The following is an 8,823-nucleotide window of genomic DNA, read 5'->3' on the forward strand; positions in this document are numbered from 1 at the left end:
CGACACAGATGTCCATTCTCACAGCTGCTGTTCAGTATATTACTGGAAATCCTAGCCTCAGCAATCACACAACAGAAAGAAATAAAAGACATACAAATTGGCAAGGGAAAAGTCAAATTTTCACTCTTCACGGATGACATGATGTTCTATGCTAAAACCACAAAGACACCAAAAACTGCTAGAACTGATTCATGTATTCAGAAAGCTGCAAGGTATAAAATCAACATACTGAAACTGGTTGCATTTCTTTACACCAATAGTGAAACAGCAGGAATAGGAACCAAGGAATCAATCCCATTTACAATTACACCAAATGATGTAAAATACCAAAAAATAAACCTAACCAAAGAGGTCAAAGACCTATATGGTGAAAAATATAGAAAGCTTATGAAAGAAATTGAACACACAAAGTGGGGCACCTGGGTGGCTGAGTCAGTTAAGCATTTGACTTTGGCTCAGGTGATCATCTCTGAGAGTGTGATTTAGAGCCCTGTGTTGAGCTCTATGCTGAGAGCTCGGGACCTGGAGCCTGCTTCAGATTTTGTGTCCTCCCCCCCCCAATTCACACTTTGTCTCTCTCTGTCTCTCAAAAATTAATAAACACTTAAAAACTTAAAAAAAGAAGACATAAAAAAGCATAAACATTCCATGCTAGTAGATTGGAGGAACAAATATTGTTAAAATGCTTATACTACCGAAAACAATCTATACATTCAATGGAATCCTTATTAAAATAACACCCGCATTCATCACAGAGTTTGAAGAAACAATTCTGAAATTTTTATGGAAAGAGAAACATCCCTAAGTAGCCAAAGTAATGTTGAAAAGGAGAAACTATGGAGGCATCACATTGTGGACATCAAGCTGTATTAAAAACTCTAATCATCAAGACAGTATGGTATTGGCACAAAAAACAGACACATAGTTCAGTGGAACAGAACACAGAATCCAGAAATGGACCCACAATGTGTGACCAACTAATCCTTGACAAGACAGGAAAGAATATCTAGTGGAAGAAAAGACAGTCTCTTTCGCAAATGGCGCTGAGAAATCTGGATAGTGAAATGCAGAAAAATGAAGCTGGATCACTTTCTTATACTATAAACAAAACTAAATTCAAAATATATGAAATCCCTAAATATGAGGCAGGAATCCGTCAAAACCCCCAGAATAGGAAACAGACAGTAGCCTCTTTGAACTCTGCAACAGCAAATTCTTACTAGACATACCTCCGGGAGAAAGGGAAACTAAAGGAAAAATGGACTATTAGGACCCTATCAAGATAAAAAATCTGCAAATCAAAGGAAACAAACAACATAACTAAAGGACAGCCATGGAATGGTAGAAGAGATTTGTAGATTAGATATCAGATAAAGGGTCAGTATCCAAAATAGGTACTTATTAAACACAACAACCAAAATACAAATAATCCAGTGAAGAAATGAGCAGAAGGCATTAATGCACAATTTCCAAAGAACACACCCAGAGGACCAACGGACACAGAAAAGATGCTCAACCTCACTCATTATCAGAGAAATACAAATCAAAATCACAATGAGATACCACCTCACACCTGTTAGAATGGCTAAAAAAACAAGATAGGAAACAACAGATTTTGGTGAGGATGTGGAATTAGGAGAACGCTTTTACACTTTTGGTGGAGATACAAACTGATGCAGTCACTCTGAAAACAGCATGGAGGTTCCTCAAAAAATTAAAAATAGACCTGTATGACCCAGCAATTGCACCAATAGGTATACACCCAAAGGATACAAAATTGCTAATTCAAAGGGACACATGCACCACAATGATTATAGCAGCACTATTAACAGTAGCCAGAGTATGTAATGAGTCAAAAGGTCCATTGACTGACGAATGGATAAATATATTACATAGTGGAATATTATTCAACAATCAAAAAGAATGAAATCTTGCCATTTGCAAACATGTGGATGGAACTAGAGTATTATGCTAAGGGAAATGAGTCAGTCAGAGTAAAACCAATATATGATTTCACTCATATGCGGAATTTAAGAAACACAATAGATGAATATATGGGAAGGTAGGGAAAATGAGATAAAAATGGAGAGAGGAAAACCATAAGAGACTCTTAAATACAGAGAATAAACTGAGGGTCGCTGGAGTGGTGTTTGTTGTAGGGATGGGGTAATTGTGTGACGGGGATTAAGAAGGCACTTGTTCAGATAAGCCCTGGTCATTATTGAAAGGGATGCATCACTGGGTTGTACTCCTTACAACAATACTACACTACAAGTTAACTAACTTTAATTTAAATAGAAAAAATATATAAAATACAAAAGTAAAAGAATCCTTATAATGTACAGCAAGGATAATAATAAAATATAAGAACATCCCAGAAAGCTAAGTAATTCAAGTTAAGGATCTAAAGAAGCAATCAAAATCAGAGACCGTCTCTCCATCCAGATCTTGACTGACTACAAGGAGCTCAAACCTGTGTGGTACTCCAATTCGTCCTCAGGGTGATTGGTACAAAGAGACTAGAGATACCTGCACTGTGATATGTCCCAAAGTTCACAATGAAATTATTAATGGTGAAACACAATTAAATTAGTTTTGGGTATAGGGTAGAAGAAATTACATGTCACAAAATAAATATATCAGCAATATATTTAAATTATTTGATAGTTATTGAGGAGGGCACCAGTTGGGATGAGCACGGGGTGTTGTATGGAAACCAATTTGACAATAAATTTCATCTACAACATATAAAATATTTAAGTAAAGACAGGAAAAATAGGAAATAAAAATAATGTCGAAAGACAAATAAACTATACACTTGTAAGAGATATTGTGAAGAAGAGGCCTAATACAATTAAATCTTGAAAATTAAATAACTCAATTTAGTACACAATAATTTAGTTAAATATTGTATTAGTCTGAGTTGATGAAAGAAATAATAAACTAGAATAATGAACAAAAATGTTGAAGCCAAATCCATTCAAGAGAGAACATTTATAGAGAATAGAATTGTCACTATATTATATGAAGATCAGAATGGGAAGAAATAAGAATCATTTAAATGTTTCACTACTGTATACAAATTAAAAAACAAAACTAAAAAAATGATGATTATAAATTTCTAATTTCAAAACTAGGCATGAATTTACAAATAAGAAATTAATTGTAACAAAAGCAGATAAATAAAATACTCACCAGAAATATTACTCAAACTGTGTAAATAAAAGAATTTAAAAATATATATGTTGTAACATGAAACAAAGTTTACAACCTTTAAAAGAAGAGAATGATAAATTAGAAAACATACAGAGGTGAGAGTACACTCTCTGCAGCCCTAATAGAAGCCGGAACTCATAGAAATAAATATAAATAGTGCTGAGAAAAGTGTTGCTCAGTTAAAATTAGAGGCACAGCTAAATATCTTGAAGTAAAAAGAGTAAACAGAATTTTCAAATGTTGTATTATCAATAGGTAATGCATTGTAATAAAGTACAATAGTCATTTTTTAGAGTGTATTTCACTGCATTGTAATAGATTACAATAGTCATGCTTTAGAGTGTATTTTACTTCTATAGAGAAAATTTTACTCAAGAGTGTTTGAGAAATAAAATGAAAGATAAAGGAATGTTCAACACATGGCAATATTGAATCTTACTTGATACTAAACTCAAAAAAAGCTTGTGGGTAATTGTTACCAGAGGTTTCAAAAATATTTATTATTTATACACAGTAAACCTTTCAATGACATACAAATTAAAATTACATTTAAATGTTATATATAAATAAACACTCAATAATTTGAATGAAATCAAAATGATCAGTTCTAGATAATGATTTCCACAGTATGTACCTATAACTTGATTGCAATTTTCCCACACAGTCGAAACACATTTTCTATCCTTTTATCAGAACTTATTAGCACCAACGCACTGACAGTGGCATAGACATTGGGCACAAGCTTCTGGAAATCCAGAATGACTGTGTCATATGCCCATAAGAGAGTGGAGGAGAAGGAGATAATGACGCCCACCTAGTACATGACCACAAAAACAAAAAAAAAAAAAAAAAACTTGCCAACAGCAGGATGGTTTGGGTGGCCCTTCTCTCTGGGGAGACTCTTGAGGAGAGGTTGATGCTGGGAAGGTGCTGGCACTGCCTTTGAAGCCTGGACAAGAGAATCACAATGTACACACTTGAGAGCAGCATGCCTCCAACAAAGAAAACATCCCTGGATATTGAAAACGTGAAAAACAGTCCCCTGATGATGGAGTTTAGGCGGGAAAGTGAGCAGTGTTTACTGACACACAGTAGATTGCTCTGGGTCACATTAGAAGGAGCAGCAGTATACAAGATGCAGGCACTAATGAGAGACAAACTGAGAAACCATAAGATGATAAAAGAATGGAAGATGTCCTTTTTGCACGTATGTTTAAAGCTGGCCAACCAGGAGGTCCTAGGGATGATCATGATGGCCTTGAACATGCTGAGGAGGCAGGTGGTGCTCAAGGAGAGACCCCGTGTCACCCTTATCATGCAGAATAAAGCCATGCATTTGAAATCATTTAGAATGTTCAGTACTTCAAACAGGCCTGTAGACATTAAAAAACAGTGCAGTGAACAGTTTCATTATGTGGACAAAGGCCAAGTGATAGGTGATCAGGACAGTTGGCTTAGGTCTGTGATCCAGAAGTAGCATGAAGATGTGGAAGAGAAGCAGGAAGGTGTTGGCAAAAATTCCAATACGAACTTGTAAGAACTGGCCTATCTTCATACAAATATAATGAACGATATCATCATCACAGTGACAAAGAAAAAACATATTTTGTCTATCTGAAAAATTAGACCTCACGTTATCAATGTCATTTATTCCTTTGTCAAAATCATCACCACAGATCATTTTTTGTTTTACTCAATTAATCATTAAGTCTATGTTGTATAAAGTCTTAGAAATAGAGTCTCAATATTATTTGTGCACCATTTGACTGTGTGTATATTATTTACATACGTATCTATATGTTATCTTTCTATATCTACCTCTCTATCTATCTGTCTGTCTATATGTGTCATCTAAACTGGGAAGGAGAGAAGGAAAGAGAGGAAGGAGAAAGACACAGAGAAAGAGAGATCTCATATCCATATTAATGCCAGGATGATGTTCCCATTCCCCATACTCCCCATACAGTATATTCATATCTTTGTTTAAAAGTTTGCTTTCCTGTTCTGCATTTTCCTGTCTCATATTCAGCATCAAGAATCCTAATAGCCATTAAAGTTTGCATAGATGTTTGTATAGTTCAACTGTTGCACATTTTACCCTAATGGGAAAAAAAAATTACGAAAGAAACAATTGGGGGGAAAATTATGTCCAGGCAAGTCTTCCATCACATACTGTGACATTTTTTCTTCTTCCTGCTTCCAAACTTAGAGACCATCATGATCGCGTTTGGTCTATCCTGTTAATTCAGCACAATCTCCCCTTAAAATTAGATAATTATTAATAATCTTTCAACAAAAACCTTAATTCTCATTGTCATACAACCTAATGATTCATATCAGGGATATGAAGATTTGCATACAAACATATGAGAGGATGGAAATAACAATTGTATTACAAATCCTATGAACAAATTTTATTGGCATTGAACCTGGCACACTCCCCTCTATTTTCATCATGGTGATTCATTTTATAATCTCTTTTTATATCAGTAGGGAATTGCTGAAGTTCAACTCTCAATTTTCAAGAGGACAAGAGGACAAACAACTAATATCCACTTTATGATGTCCACAAAATTGTTTTAAAATATTTTTATGGACACCTTTGCAGGGAAATTCATTTAATAAAAGGATACCCTCTTGTGCCATTAAACAATCTCCAATAGGGGCACCTGAGTGGCTCAGTCAGTTTGGGTCTGACTCCTGATTTTGGGTGTGGTCATGATCTCAGGGTAGTGACTGATGTAAGCCTCTGCACTGACAGCTCAGAGCCTACTTGGGATTCTCTCTCCCCTCTCTCTCCCCTTGCCACCTCTCACATACTCACTCTCTCAAAATAAATAAATAATCATTTGTAAAATTGATTTGTATAATTGGACATATTGGATATACACACACACATATGAATATATGCTCATCCTCATGTGTGTGTGTGTGTGTGTATGTGTGTGTACATATATATATATATATAGGATATATATATATAGGATATATTAATATATTGGAGATATATATTATCATATATATATGCTCATCCTCATGTCTCTTCAGGATATTTCCAATATCAGAATACTTTGTAAAATGTCATTGAACGCTTTTGCAATTATCTTATCATGGTATTTGCCCTATATGTAGGCATAATTATTTTACTCAATTAACGTGATAAGAATATTTAGCTGTATACATATTTCATTTATTCTTCTATTGAAATGAGAGAGTACTCACCTTTGTTTTCAGTGAAGAAATTTTGAGAGTGAATATTCTTGGCTGAAATTCAGAATATCACTTGCTCTATAAAATTGCTGGGGTAAAAAATTGCTCTATAATCACCTGGTATATGGGATTTTATAATGCAGTAATTATACATTTGATTAAATGGCTGTAACTATGTTACCAAATAATTATTATGTGAGAAATTTATCAAAAAGTCAGAAACAAAAAACTAACTGTTGCCACAAATATATATCTGTACCACAGAGCACTTGGGTTATGCTGTCCTATTAGGCCCTAGAGACTAGAACTTATCTATTAGGCTATACTGCCTTAAAGGCACAATGATATCCAAATTGTAGGCATTATATTGCAGTGTCAGTAAAGCCACATTTGGGTGATGGCCACTAATATACATGTATAATTACTTAATAAGTATATGAATGAAATATTTTTTATTTTATTTTATTTTATTTTATTTTAATTTATTTTTTTTTATTTTTTAAAATTTACATCCTAATTGGTTAGCATATAGTGCAACAATGATTTCAGGAGTACATTCCTTAGTGCCCCTTACCCATTTGACCCATTCCCCCTCCCACAACCACTCAAGTAACACTCAATTTGTTCTCCATATTTGTGAGTCTCTTCTGCTTTGTCCCCTTCCCTGTTTTTATATTATTTTTGTTTCCCTTCCCTTATGTTCATATGTTATGTCTCTTAAAGTCCTCATATGAGTGAAGTCATATAATTTTTGTCTTTCTCTGACTAATTCCACTTAGCGTAATACCCTCCAGTTCCATCCACATAGTTGCAAATGACAAGATTTCATTCTTTTTGATCACTGAGTAATACTCCATTGTATAGTATATATAAAACACTTCTTTATCCATTTATCCATCGATGGACTTTTGGGCTCTTTCCATACATTGGCTATTGTTGATAGGGCTGCTATAAACGTGGGGGCGCATGTGTCCCTTCGAAGCAGCACACCACACCTGTATCCCTTGGATAAATACCTAGTAATGTAATTGCTGGGTTGTAGGGTAGATCTATTTTTAGTTTCTTGAGGAACCTCCATACTGTTTCCCAGAGTGGCTGCACCAGCTTGCATTCCCACCAACAATCCAAAAGAGATCTTTTTCCTCCGCATCCTTGCCAACATATGTTGGTGCCTAAGTTGTTAATGTTAGCCATTCTGACAGGTGTCAGGTGGGATCTCATTGTGGTTTTGATTTATATTTTCCTGATGATGAGTGATGTGGAGAATTTATCTGGATGTCTTCTTTGGAGAAGTGTCTATTCATGACTTTCGACCATTTCTTCACTGGATTATTGGTTTTGGTTTTTGTTTTTGTCTTTTTTTTTTTTTTGGTGTTGAGTTTGATAAGTTCTTTAGAGATTTTGGATACTAACTCTTTATCTGATATGTCATTTGCAAATATCTTCTTCCATTCTGTCGGTTGCCTTTTAGTTTTGCTGATTGTTTCCTTCCCTGGGCAGAAGCTTTTTATTTTGGTGAGGTCCCAGTAGTTCATTTTTTGGGGCGCCTGGGTGGCGCAGTCGGTTAAGCGTCCGACTTCAGCCAGGTCACGATCTCGCGGTCCGTGAGTTCGAGCCCCGCGTCAGGCTCTGGGCTGATGGCTCGGAGCCTGGAGCCTGTTTCCGATTCTGTGTCTCCCTCTCTCTCTGCCCCTCCCCCGTTCATGCTCTGTCTCTCTCTGTCCCAAAAATAAATAAAAAACGTTGAAAAAAAAAATTAAAAAAAAAAAAATATATAAATCCAATATGATCTTGATTACAAAGGCAGACAAAGGCCCCATTAAAAGGAAGAATTAAAGGCCAATATCCCTGATAATTATGTATGGAAATATTCTCAACAAGATACTAGAAAATTGAATTCAAGAGTACATTAAAAGAATTACTCACCATGATCAGGGATTTATTCTTGGACTGCAGGGCTGGTTCAATATTTGCAAATCAATGAAAGTGATAGAACCACAGTAATAAAAGAAAGAATAAAATGATATTATCCTGTCAACAGATGCAGAAAAGCATTTGACAAAGTACAGCATCCATTCCTGATTAAAAACAACAACAACAACAACAACAACAAAGTAGGGGTAGATGAAAAATCCCTCAACATCAAAAAGCTAGACTAATCCCTAGTCTAGCTAATTAGACCTTCAGCTAATTTCACTTTCATTGAGGAAAAACCCAGAGCTTTTCCCCTATGTTCAGGAACAAGATAAGGATGCCCACTCTCACCATTACTAATTAATAAGTAGTAGAAGTCTTAACCTCAGCAATCAGACAACAAGAAGAAATAAGGGTCATATAAATTGGCAAGGAAGAAGTCAAAATTCCATTATGTGTGAATGACATGCTACTCTATGTTCA

At 35.2% G+C, this 8,823-nt stretch overlaps 1 pseudogene; it reads right to left on the bottom strand.

Moving 5' to 3' along the window:
* Positions 1-3,850: 3,850 nt before the first annotated feature.
* Positions 3,851-4,897, bottom strand: LOC122212816 (annotated as a pseudogene).
* Between the last annotated feature and the right edge of the window lie 3,926 nt (positions 4,898-8,823).

This window comes from Panthera leo, assembly GCF_018350215.1.
Source record: "Panthera leo isolate Ple1 chromosome F3 unlocalized genomic scaffold, P.leo_Ple1_pat1.1 chrF3_random_Un_scaffold_30, whole genome shotgun sequence".
In the NCBI taxonomy this organism is placed as follows: Eukaryota; Metazoa; Chordata; class Mammalia; order Carnivora; family Felidae; genus Panthera; species Panthera leo.